The 12,874-nt window shown below is 43.0% G+C and overlaps 1 pseudogene; it reads right to left on the reverse strand.

Moving 5' to 3' along the window:
• Nucleotides 1–4,680: 4,680 nt before the first annotated feature.
• Nucleotides 4,681–9,639, reverse strand: LOC102825048 (annotated as a pseudogene).
• Nucleotides 9,640–12,874: the final 3,235 nt, after the last annotated feature.

Consider the following 12,874-nt stretch of genomic DNA (forward strand, 5'->3'; position numbering starts at 1 on the left):
ACACCCTTTGTTCACCAGGGACAGAAAGAAGTGGTTTGTTTCCCAAAGTTCTGTCTACGAGGCCAGAGAAGATGTAAAGTGTATCTTCAGGCAAAACTCCACCGACCCTGGCACCAGACAACAACAGTGTGGGTTGGGGGGACAATTCCCACTGGAGTCAGAAGAGGAAACCTTCTTCAAAGGTAGAGTTAGGAATGGAGAACCAATAATCTGATGGTCTAACAGATTTTCATAAATAACCGACAGGAGATGGGCTGCTTCAGTCCAAGCATTAACCCAAGTGGTGGGGTTAATCATTAAACCTCCTTCCTAGGTGGTGGGGGACTTCTTTCTCTCAGATTTTGTTCTAATCCTGTCACAGAATGGCTAAGGCAGCTCTAAGTGGAGGGTGGTTACGTCATTCCTTTTGCCACCCTCCCACCCCCTTAATCTTTTGTTTCCCACTCTTAGGTTGTGTTTTTGTTGTTGTTGTTTTTCTCCTGGAAACAAAATTCATGCTAAACTCTGTCAACCAGGCACTTTCTATTTGAAAATATGAAAATAGATTAACAGTTTCCTGTTGTCGGATTAGCAATTCTTTGGTTTAAAGAACTCTATTTCTTTAAATCTGTAGACGTATTGAGGCTTGAAAAGTTGAGCCTACTGTTTTGTGAGTTTAGAAGGAAAGTATTCAATCATCTGAGGTGATTGAAACTAAATTGGGAAGTATTGGGGGCAATTTAATTATAGTTTTGTATCCTGTTCATTTTTGTTGCATTAAATCTCTTGGCTTTGTTTTGGCATATTCTGTCATCTACTGCTCAAACAGATATCTTTGCTCTTGAACTCTTTAAAGAGGTATTTTGTAGCAGATTTGCCTAATGTAATATGTTGTTTGGTTTTTTTAACTGCTGCTTCCATGAGTGTTGATGGTTGACCCAAGCAAAATGAAGTCTTTGACAACTTCAATCTTTTCTCCATTTATCATGGTGTTATTTATTGATCCAGTGGTGAAGAATTTTTCCTTTACATTCAGTTGCAATCCATACCGAAGGCTGTCTTTGTTTTCATCAGTAAGTATTTCAAGACCTCTTTGCTTCTAGCAAGCAAGGCTGTATCATCTGCATATCACAGGTTATTAATGAGTCTTTCTCCTACTCTGAGGTCATGTTCTTCTTCATATAATCCAATGTCTTGGTTTATTTGCCCAGCATACAGATTGAATAAGTGTGGTAAAAGGATACAATCTGGGTGCAGACCTTTCATGATTTTAAACCATTCAGTGTCCTCTTGTTTTGTTCAAATAACTACCTGTTGGCCTATGTATAGATTCCTCATAAAGACAATGAAGTGTTCTGAAATCCCTGTTCTTTGCTATAATATTCATAGTTTGTTATGATCCACACAGTTGAATGCTTTTGCATAGTCAATAAAACACAAGCAAATGTCTTTCTGGTGTTCTCTGCTTTCAGCCAAGATCCATCTGACATCAGCAATGAAGCCAGCTTGAGTTTCTGGCAGCTCCCCATTGATGTACAACCGTTTTTGACTTGTCTTTAGCAAAATTTTACTCTCGTGTGATATTAGTGGTATTGTTTGATGACGTCCACATAACATTGGGTCACCTATCTTTGAAATGTGCACAAATATGGATCTCTTCCAATCAGTTGGCCAGGTATCTGTCTTCCACATTTCTTGGCATAGACGAGATAGCACCTCCAGCGCTGCTTAAGTCTGTTGAAACATTTCAATTTGTATGGAACACTAACGTGGAGATTGGTCAATTTTGCTGTCTCCCTAGTCTTTAAAAAGAGCCAATTCCAGAACAGAGGAGGACCCCATGACCACCAAGAAAGAAGAACCAGAAATGGAGCACATTTGTTGGACCCAGTATCCCAGTGCTGCGCACCCCCTAGATGGAGGCAATAGAGAGAGAAGTCTGTGACACTGAAGACACTGTGCGAAGCAGTGATAGAGAAAGGCAGCCGCAGAGGGAACAGAGCCTAGAGCTTCCTGGCCCACGGAGTGAGACTGCAACGAATGAGCTCAGCACCTTCCCACAGAATGCTTGCTGGTGGGATGGGGTGCCACTGGGCACTTGTTGCCCGAGCAGTAGACCCCCCATGAGTTCTGGTAGCGTAGTGGTTATGAGTCAGACTGCTAACTTCAAGGTGAGCAGTTTGAAACTGCTAGCTGTTCCATGGAAGAAAGATGAGGCTTTCTGCTCCTGTAAAGATTTATAGCCTCAGAAACCCTACACAGGGTCTCTATGAGTTAAAGCCAAGTCCGCAGCACACCACCACCACCACCAATCAACAGAGCCCTAGTGAGATGGATTAGCACAGTGGCAGGAGCCAATGGGCTCAGGCTTAGCAATGATTGTGAGGCTGGCACGGGACTGGGCAGTGTTTCATTCTGTTGTGCACTGAGTTGCTATGAGTCAATGCTGACTCGATGGCATCTAACAACAACAATAACAACAACAAGAAGTAGAGCTAGGTTAGCTCCAATGCACACAATTTTGATCCTTTAACATTTAACCAGAATGAGCTCCTTCTGATAGAATGGCAGCAATCTCTTCCCAATCTAAACAGCTTAGGGCTTTGTTCTGTGACCCAAACTTAACTCCTACTAAAGATCACCAGCCAGCTCATGTTCTTGTTCAAGAGGAACAAATGAAAAGACTGTTGCATAAGACCTCTTTAAAGCGTTCAAGAGCAAAGATGCCAGTTTGAGGACTAATGTACTCCGGACCCAAGCCAGGGTATTTCAATAGCTTCATACGCATGCAAATGTTGGACAATGAATAAGGAAGACCGTAGAACACCTGGTGCATTTGAGTTATGGTGTTGGAGAAGAATATTAAAAGTACCACAGACTTCCAGAAGAACAAACCAACCTGAGTTGGAGGAAGTACAGCAAGAATGCTCCTTCGAAGTTAGGATGGCCAGACTCCGTCTCTCACACTTTGGACATATTTATTAGTAGGGACCATTCCCTGGAGAAAGACATAATTCTTGGTAAAGAGGAGGGTCAGTGAAAAAGAGAAGACCTCCAATGAGATGGACTGGCACAGTGGCAGTAGCAATGGGCTCAAACGTAACAATGATAGTTGAGGATGGCACAGGACTGGGCAGTGTTTTGTTCTGTTATGCATAGGGTCACTGTGAGTCACTACCAACTTATGACACCTAACAACAACAATGAAAGGACAAGAGAAGATCAGGTCAAATCCATCCCAAGATCTGAAAACCGATTTAACTTCGTGCTCTGAGGAGAGTTGCCTAGCATCTTCGTTGTCACCGTCTGCACCTGTGGTTGTCATGTGCACGGGAGCCTTCTCACCCCTATCTCCCCGGGATGCTAACAAGGCTGCCTTATCTGAAGGGGGTCTGTGCACTGTTTTAACCAGAACACTTTCTTTCTTATAATTTGTTCTCACGTATTAAGATTTATTCCAACGAAAGTATAGTGGCTCTCATTCCTGTTGATTAAAACTAATTTTAGGGAGGAAAGACATTATTAAAAACCAAATTACTATACTCCGAATCAGGTTAATTATTTTAAAATGTGTATAGTATAATATAAGGAGCTCTGGTAGCGTAGTGGTTACGAATCGGGCTGCGAACCTTAAGGTCAGCGGTTCGAAACTACCAGCCGCTCCGCGGGAGAAAGATGAGGCTTTCTACTCCCGTAAAGATTTAAACCCTCGGAAACCCTGTACAGGGTCGCTATGGGTCGGACCCGACTCGATGGCACTTAACAACAACAACAACAACATAGTATAATATGAAATGATAAGTTCATTTTAAGAGAATGCAGGAGCATTTCCAATAGTACCTAATGTTGACATTTAGATGCCATATTCAACACTGTTGTTGTTAAGTGTCTTACAGCCCATTCTAACTCTTAGAGACCCTGTATAGGGTGTCTGAGACTGCAGATCTTTGTAAGAGCAGAAAGCCTCATCTTTCTCTGGAAGATTGGCTAGTAGGTTTGATCTGCCGACCTTGTGGTTCACAGTCCAGCACTTATCCTACAAAGCCACCACACTCCCCTATTCAACACTGGTGATTGCAGGGGAAAAATTAAGTGATTGAGTTTTCTCTTCTTGATGGCAACATCTTATAGCCGTGCTATTTAAGGAGGGACCGAAAAAGAAAAGAAGAAACCATTGAAGGCAGTCAAATTAATACATTGAAAAAGTATTTAGGGATGAGGAAGAGGAGGAGTCATAAACCTTCTTATCTGGAGTGATTTAGTGATTAGTTATTTTCTTTGTTGTTGTTGTTAAGTGCCATGGAGTCAGTTCCCACCCATAGCAACCCTGTGTAGGGCTTCCAAGGAGCAGCTGGTGAGCTTGAACCACCAGCCTTGCAGTTCAAACAGCTTTGCAGTCTGGCGCATTAACCCACAGCGCCACACCAGGAGTCCTTAGGAATCATCTATTTGTAATTTCCACTCCTTCAAAAGAGGAGAAAGACAGTGATAGCTGATGTCTGCCCATCCCAGAATGAAACCAAAACCATGACCTCATCTCTATGGGATCTATTCAACCAAACTCAGGATGTGTGGTTAACAAGTGGAAGGCAAACCCATAAAGAGATGTGTGGTAAACATGTAAGGGTTATAACAGAAAAGAGTGGACAGCCTCGGTGATAATGTGGTGGCATGTGGTGGGGGCTTCTTTAAGTTTATTGGTCAAGTAAGGGCTTTCTGAGGAGATGCCGCCATGTTAGCTGAGTCCAGAAGACCATTCCAGGCAAGAAGAGGTGGTTCTTGGCAGGATGCCCGCCCAGGATAGAGGGATAGACTGGTCTTTTTGCCAGCAGACTCCACAAGGTTGCCAGCAGTGTCTGAGTGTTGTGGGCCACGCAGGGAGGCAAAGCTGATTTCGATGCAGTAGAGGCGCTGGGCTAGCTCAGCAAGCACTGCCATAAACAGGCAGCACCCTTAGACAAACAGGTGTATCCCATGCAGAAGGGACAACAAAATGCAACACTGGAATGACAATAACTTTGCAGAGGGACACCTTCTCCAAGTGTGCTGGCTGGGTGGAAGACCACTGGTAAATGGTCAGCTTTGAAAGCTTCTGCCTTGCAAGGTCTTTTGGTGCCAACGTGGGGCAGGGCGCATTCTCCAGGGTAGTAAATATCCCTTTCCAGGATGGCTTCAGGGGTCCAGATCTTGAATGTCAAGTATTTCCCTATTGCTTCTTTTTCTCATTGCTTATCTATGAATATTGAACACTTTGAAAATACTGAAATGCACCAAGAATAAAACACAAATCATCTGAATTGAAGAGGTGATTACATAATATCTCACTAAAGGTGTGGTGCTATAGGATAAGCACTGTACCACAAGTCCGTTTTAACAGCAAGATCAGCGGTTCAAACTTACCAGCCACTCCTTGGAAACCCTATACAGGGTTACTATGAGTCAGAACTGACTTGACGACACGTAACCAACAATAACTACAACAATAAGAAAGATTGTAATTTTTATTCCACCTTTTACCCAGTATTGTTACAGTATCTCTCATATCAAGTGTGATCGCCTCCAATGATATAGAACTCAGCATTGCCTGAGGCTGCCTTTTTGGAAACCTATGACTGGCATAAGGAAGACCGTAGAAGAATTGATGCTTTTGAGTTGGAAGAGAATATTGAAAGTGCCATGGGCTGCCAAAAGAACCAATAGATCAGTGTTGGAAGAAGTGCAGCCAGAGTGCTCCTTGGAGGCCAAGATGGCCAAACTTCGTCTCTCATACTTTGGACATATTGTTAGGAGGGAGCAGTCACTGGAGAAGGATATCATGTTTGGTAGGGTGGAGGGTCAGAGAAAAAGAGGAAGACCCCTAGAGAAATGGATTGGCCAAGTGGCAGCATCGATGGACTCAAGGGTGGCAACAGTAGTGAAGTTGGTCCAGGATTGGACAGTGTTTCGTTCTGCTGTGCATAAGGTCGCTATGGGTCGGTACCAACTTGATGGCACCTAACAACAATGACTGGCATATCCGTACTGGCAATATGTCTGTCCTTCAATTGCTTCTTCTGCTTCCCCTTTTGTTATTTCAGTCCCACCTTAAATAACACTATGATAAAATCTTACCATCTAGAAAAGAAGACTCATTTTCCTCTTGTTCTCATAAGCAAGTGTTGAATATTGCTTGTTTTTTTTAAACTTTTTTTTTATATTGTGAACTGAGTGATAGTTTACATGGGAGGACATCGGCTTTACACCATTGTTTCTTTGCAATGATTACAATCTCCTCTATGCATCATCATTCAACAGTATTTGCTTCTATTCCCTCTTTTTTTTTGGGGGGGGGATGCACACAAAAACACTCAGGAATATATAATCATTTAAACAACCAAAGGACACCTTCTGCAAGCCTGCCTCCTGGCCACCAGCACTCAGTCCCTCTCTTTCTATGAGTCTAGAGTCCTCAGCTGCTCTCTCTCTCTAAGTCCTCATCTCTGCTTCTATCTGGTGTCGCTGCTTCTCTGGATAGGGTCCCGGCACTCCGCTCATGCTCCTCTCCCTTGATGGTCCTAGAGTCCTCTGTTTCTGTTGCAAAACTTCTATCTCTACAGTTGTGATAGTTGCAATTAGTCATGATAACAACTGTTGTTGTTGTGAAGTGCCGTCGAGTCAGTTCCGACCCATAGCGACCCTGTATAGGGTTTCTGAGGAGCAGCTGTTGAGCTTGAACAACTTGTTGTTGTTGTTGTTATGTGCTGTGGAGTCGGTTCCAACTCACAGCGACCCTGCATAGGGTTTCCAAGGCTGTAAATCTTAACGGGCGCAGAAAGCCTCATCTTTTTCCCGTGGAACAGCTGGTAGTTTCGAACTGCTGATCATGAGATTAGCAGCCCAGTTAGTAATCACTATGCCATCAGAGCTCCTCACTATTAAATCATAAGAATCTTATCCCCAGAATATTACTTTTGATGTCAACTTTATGTGTTACTGGAAGTGATCCTTGATCAAATGTGAAAGAGGATGTGAGCTTTCTGAAGAGGTCAAGGCAAAAGCCTCTTAAGTGCAGACCCAGGACAGCACTGGTCCTGTGCCCAAGAAACAGACCCTGGGGAAGATTAGAGCAAGATGGACTCAATGGGACCGAAACACAGCAGCTACTTTGAAAACTTCATTTACAAATCTGATATCAAGTGGTTTTTTTGTTTGTTACCTGCTAAGGAGCTCTGGTAGCGTAGTGGTTACGACTCGGGCTGTGAACCGCAAGGTCAGCAGTTCGAAACTACCAGCTGCTCCGCGGGAGAAAGATGAGGCTTTCTACTCCCGTAAAGATTTACACCCTCGGAAACCCTGTACAGGGTCGCTATGAGTCGGTTCCGACTCCACGGCACATAACAACAACAACAACAACAGCTATTCTCAAAAGCAGTATGGAAGAAGGTTGGAAGCCTTCATTGAATGAAAACTCTGCCTTCAATATATGATGTTATTTGAGGTTTCCTTGGAACTTGATTGAAAATGGCAACCAGATGTTTTCTACTATATTCATACAAGAAGATTTAGGTAGGTCATTTTACTAAATCAAACAAACAGGTATTTTATAATGTTGAAAGTCGTTTTTAAGAAAACTACAATCTAAATTCAAACGTTAATCTATTCTCCAGTTTATCCACCTCATTTACTCAAATATTTGACTTCTAAAGACAATTGATCATTTATAACAAGGGAGCTACAAGTCTGATTTAGGCATAGCATTGTCTCTCTGCGTTAAGTGGTGTAGGGCATGCAATGGTTTTCCTCCTCTGCCTCATTTTTTGAGGATAAATCTTGCGATCTAGAAAGGAACAACACGCTATCGTACCCACGGTAGGGGGATTAATGGTCTTGTGCTTATAAAACAGCAGTCTGGTTCCTATTGAGTCCTTCTGAGTTCCAGAAACAAGAGCCCGATTCTCAGCATCCCTGGAATGACTTGTCCCTGTCTGGCATCACTGATGAGAAATGACTGTGGAGCCAATTCTGAGAGGATTACGTCAGGCCAGGGCTCCCCACACTTGAGGAAAAAAAGTCACAGCATTATCTCCTCCATGATTTGGCTAAGTCATTTGTGGGTGTTAATATCATGACTTTGTAAAAAACAAAACAAACCCCCAAAAATCAAAACTGTTCTAAATGATCATTGAGGTGTATTTTTAAAACTCCCTAAGCTCCATCAGACCAATCTACCTAGAAAATCTTGAAAATGTACATTTTCCATTTGTTGTGGAAATGGCATTTCAGCTTACATATGGCATCAAAGGAGTCCTGGTGTGGTGCTGTGGGATAAACACTGGACTGCTAATCACAAAGTTGGCAGTTCAAACTCACCAGATACTCCTTGGAAACCCTATATAGAGACGTTATGAGTCAGAACCAACTTGATGGCACTTAACAACAAGAATATGGCATCAAAGCATGTTTTGCTCAGTAAGTAAGTCCCTGTTCTTTGATCAGTGTTTCAATCTGTGCAAATCTTTGAGAATGTTCTGAGTAGTAACTTTTGGAAGAAAGACGGCTGCCTCTCTCTGAACTTCAATTTCTGTGATTGACGTTTCTTGTGCACAAGGTTATCTTCATTGTTTGCTGACTTTATTTCTCTTCGTAGAACCACTGTGTAGGAGGAATACTTCTGCTGATAAAGGACCTAACCTAAGCACTTAAAACTTCAGGCTGACCTTGCAGATATTGCAGATTCCGTTCCAGACCACGGGAATTAAGGAATCATTGTAATAAGGCGAGTCACACACGTATTTTGGTTTCCCGTGCATATAATAGACGATACCGTAGTCTATTAAGTGTGTAACAGCATTATGAAAATTTTGAGATATTGTGTGATAACCAAAATGTGACAGAGACACAAAGTGAAGCACATGCTTTTGGAAAACTGGCTCCAATAGATTTGCTCGATGCAGGGCTTGATCGATCGATGCCTGGTGCAGAATCCACCTCCATGCTGCCCTGGCCACCCACTTGGCCCCTCAGGACACTGATTTCCTCCTCGTGGTTCTTTTCAGGTAGGCCAGCTCCTCTTTCAGACCTTCAATCTGCAGCTCCAGGTCAGTTCTGATCAGAGTCTGCTCATCCAGCACCCTGCGCAGGCCATTGATGTCGGCCTCCAAGTTCATGCGCAGCGCCTCCTCCGTCTCGAACTTGGTGCGGAAGTCATCGGCAGCCCGACAGGCATTGTGGATCTGCAGGACAATCTTGGAGTTCTCAACGGTGGCACCAAGAATCTTGTCCTGCAGATCCTCGATGGTCTTGAAATAGTGGCTGTAGTCGTCGGAGGGCCCGAGGTCCTGCTTCTGTTATCAGTCGCGGATTTTCACCTCCAGCTCACTGTTGGCCTCCTTCAGGGCGCGCACCTGGTCCAGGAAGGAGGCCATGAGGTGATCTGCTCCTTGCCCGCCCGCCAGCAGCCCGTCAGACACGGCCATACAGTATGCCTGCATAGCCACCACCGTAACCCCCAGAGAAGGACTAGGACTAATGCGAGCGGACGACACCTACACTCCACGACCGCCAGAGCCCCCTGGTTCTGGGTACATAGAAGGCACAGCCCGCCCCAAAGCGCACTGAGCCATAGCCCAGGACCCCGAAGGAAGAGGAGGCCTACGACTGGCCAACGTTGTGGGAAGTCATGACAAGGTGGAGACCACAGCAAGTCATGACAAACTGGAGAAGCTAAATATCCTTTTTCTGTAACAATGATGGCGTCTTTTCTTCATTTTGAAAAGTGCCGGTCAGAAAATTAAAAGTCCTCCATTTGGTTTAGTCTGATGTTTTCTCGTACTTTGAACTGAGGACATGGATTAGAGGGGTGAGAAATCACAGAGGTGAAGAGCCTTTCTCAGCATGTCATATCAGGGACACGTGATGTCAACATGAGACCCCACTGGTGATGTTAACCTTGATCACTGGGATTAAGTGTTATCTGCCAATTTCCTCTTTCTCCTCTACTTGTTAAAGCAAATCTCTAAATCTTTACATCCAAGATGGGGGCGATTAATTTCACCTCTGGAGAAGAGGAGTGTGAAGGGTTTGTGAAGTTATGTCATCATGCTATGAAAATTTTATACAGCCTATAATGTTAATGATGAGGCTTTCTGCTCCTGTAAGATTTACAGCCTTGGAAACGCTGTACAGGGTCGCTATGAGTCGGAACTGACTCCACGGCACACCACCACCATAATATTAGTTGACAGCTGAGAAATGTCTTGGGTAAAAGGTGTTTTGTTTTTAAATGTTCTCAAAACCTACATTAAATAAACAAGGCAGCATTTCAAAGAATTCGTCATTTCCTAAACTCTAAAGGACTCTTGGTGTGGCGCTGTAGGATCAGTACTGGACTGCAAAACACAAGGTCAGCGGTTCAAATCCATCAGCTGCTCCTCAGAAACTCCACAAGCTATGAGTCGAACCAACTTGAACCACCACTTGTCTGGCAGTTTGTCATACTGTGGTGCTTATGTGGTGCTGTGATTCTGGAAGCTATGCCACTGGTATTTTGGAAACTAGCAGGGTCACCCATGGTGGACAGGTTTCAGCTGAGCTTACAGACTTAAGACTAGGAAGGAGAGGCAGATTATTCCCAAATGTTTAGTCACTGAAAAGCTGATGAATTGCAGTAGAACATTGTCAGATAGCACCAGAATATTGAATATTGAAATATGCTGAAGAGAACCAGAATATTGTCAAATACGGTGTCAGAAGATGAGCCCCTCAGATTGGAAGGCATTCAAATATGACTGGGGAAGAGTTGCCTCCTCAAAGCAGAGTTAACTGTGATGACACAAATGTAGTAGAGCTTTTGGGACCTTCATCTGCTGATGGGGCACAACTCATAATAAGGAGAAATACCAGCAAACATCCATTAATAATTGGAGCATGGACTATACAGAGTATCAATCTAGGAAAATTGAAAGTTGTCAAAAATGAAATGGAACACATAAACATTAATAGCCTAGGCATTAGTGAGCAGAAATGGACTAGTGTTGGCCATTTTGAATCTGACAATCACATGCTTTACTCTGCTGGGAATGACAAATTGAAGAGGAGTGGTGTTGCGGTCATCATTAAAAAGAACATTTCAAGATCAATCTTGAAGTACAACTCTGTCTTTGATAGGATAATATCCATACACCTACAAGGAAGAATAGTTAATAAACTATTATAATTTATGCAACAACCACTAAAGCCTGTGATGATTGAATTGAAGAGTTCGACCAATTTCTTCAGTCTAAAATTGACCGAACATGAATCAAGATGTATTGATAATTACTGGAGGTTGGAATGCAAAGGTTGGAAACAAAGAGGAAGGATATGACCTTGGTGATAGAAAACAATGCTGGAGATCACATGATAGAATTTTGCAAGACCAATGACTTCTTCATTGCAAATACCTTTTTAAAACAACATAAAAGACAACTATACACATGGACTTCACTAGATGGAATACGCAGAAATTAAATTGACTACATCTGTGGAAAGAAACAAGGCCAAGGGTTAATTGCGGGACAGACCATCAACTGCTCATATGCAAGTTCAAGCTGAAGCTGAAGAAAATGAAAACAAGTCCACAAGAGCCCAAATATGATCTTGAACATATCCCACCTGGATTTAGAGATCGTCTGAAGAACAGATTTGATGCATTAGACATTAAAAACCGAAGACCAGAGGAGTTGTGGGATGACATGAATAACATCATACAAGAAGAAAGGAAAATGTCATTGAGAAAATAAGAAAGAAGAAAAAGACCAAAATGGATATCAGAAGCGACTCTGAAACTTGCTCTCCAGTGTAGAGAAGCTAAAGAAAATTGAAGAAATTAGGAGATAACAGAACTGAATAGAAAATTTCAAAGGGCAGCTTGAGAAGACAAAGTCAAACATTATAATGAAATGTAGAAAGACCTGGAGTTAGAAAACAAAAAAGGAAGAACACTCTCAGCATTTCTCAAGCTGAGGGAACTGAAAAAAAAAAAAAAAAATCAAACCTTGACTTGAAATATTGAAGGAATCTATGGGCAAGATAGCTTAGTGGTTACGAATCGGGCTGCGAACCTTAAGGCCAGCAGTTCGAAACTACCAGCTGTTCCGCGGGAGAAAGATGAGGCTTTCTGCTCCCGTAAAGATTTACAGCCTCGGAAACCCTGTACAGGGTCGCTATGGGTCGGAACCGACTCGAAGGCACTTAACAACAACAACAACAATGGGCAAGATGGAATTCTGGTGTGGTGCCGTGGGTTCAGGTGCTGGACTGCAAGGTCTGTTTAAACTTCAAGGCCAACAGTTCATGTTCATCAACTGCTCCTCAGAAACCCTATACAGGGTTGGTAGGGGTCGGAACCAACTCGACGGCACACAACAACAACATGGGCAAGATATTGAATGATGCAGAAAGCATCAAAAGAAGATGTAAGGAATACACAGAGTCACTGTACCAAAAGAAATGTTCGATGATCAAGAGCCAATGATACTGCAGGAAGAAGTCCAAGGTGCTCTGAAGGCATTGGCAAAGAAGAAGGCTCCCAGAACTGATGGAATACAAACTGAAATCTCTCAACAAACTGATGGAGCACTGGCAGCACTCACTCTTCTATATGTGCCAAGAAAATTTGAAGACAATGCACCTGGCCAACTGACTGGAAGAGATCCATTTGTTCCCGTTCTAAAGAGAGGTGAGACTATAGAACGTGGAAATCATCAGACAATAATCATTAATATAGCATGCCAGCAAAAGTTTGCTAAAGTTAATTCAACCATACATTGAAGTTCAAGCTGGATTCAGACAAAGACATAGAATGAGGAATATCATGGCTGATGTCAGATGGATCTTGATTGAAAGCAGAAAATACCAGAATGATGTTTACCTGTGA

Source organism: Chrysochloris asiatica, unplaced genomic scaffold, assembly GCF_000296735.1.
Source record: "Chrysochloris asiatica unplaced genomic scaffold, ChrAsi1.0 scaffold00018, whole genome shotgun sequence".
Lineage (NCBI taxonomy): Eukaryota > Metazoa > Chordata > Mammalia > Afrosoricida > Chrysochloridae > Chrysochloris > Chrysochloris asiatica.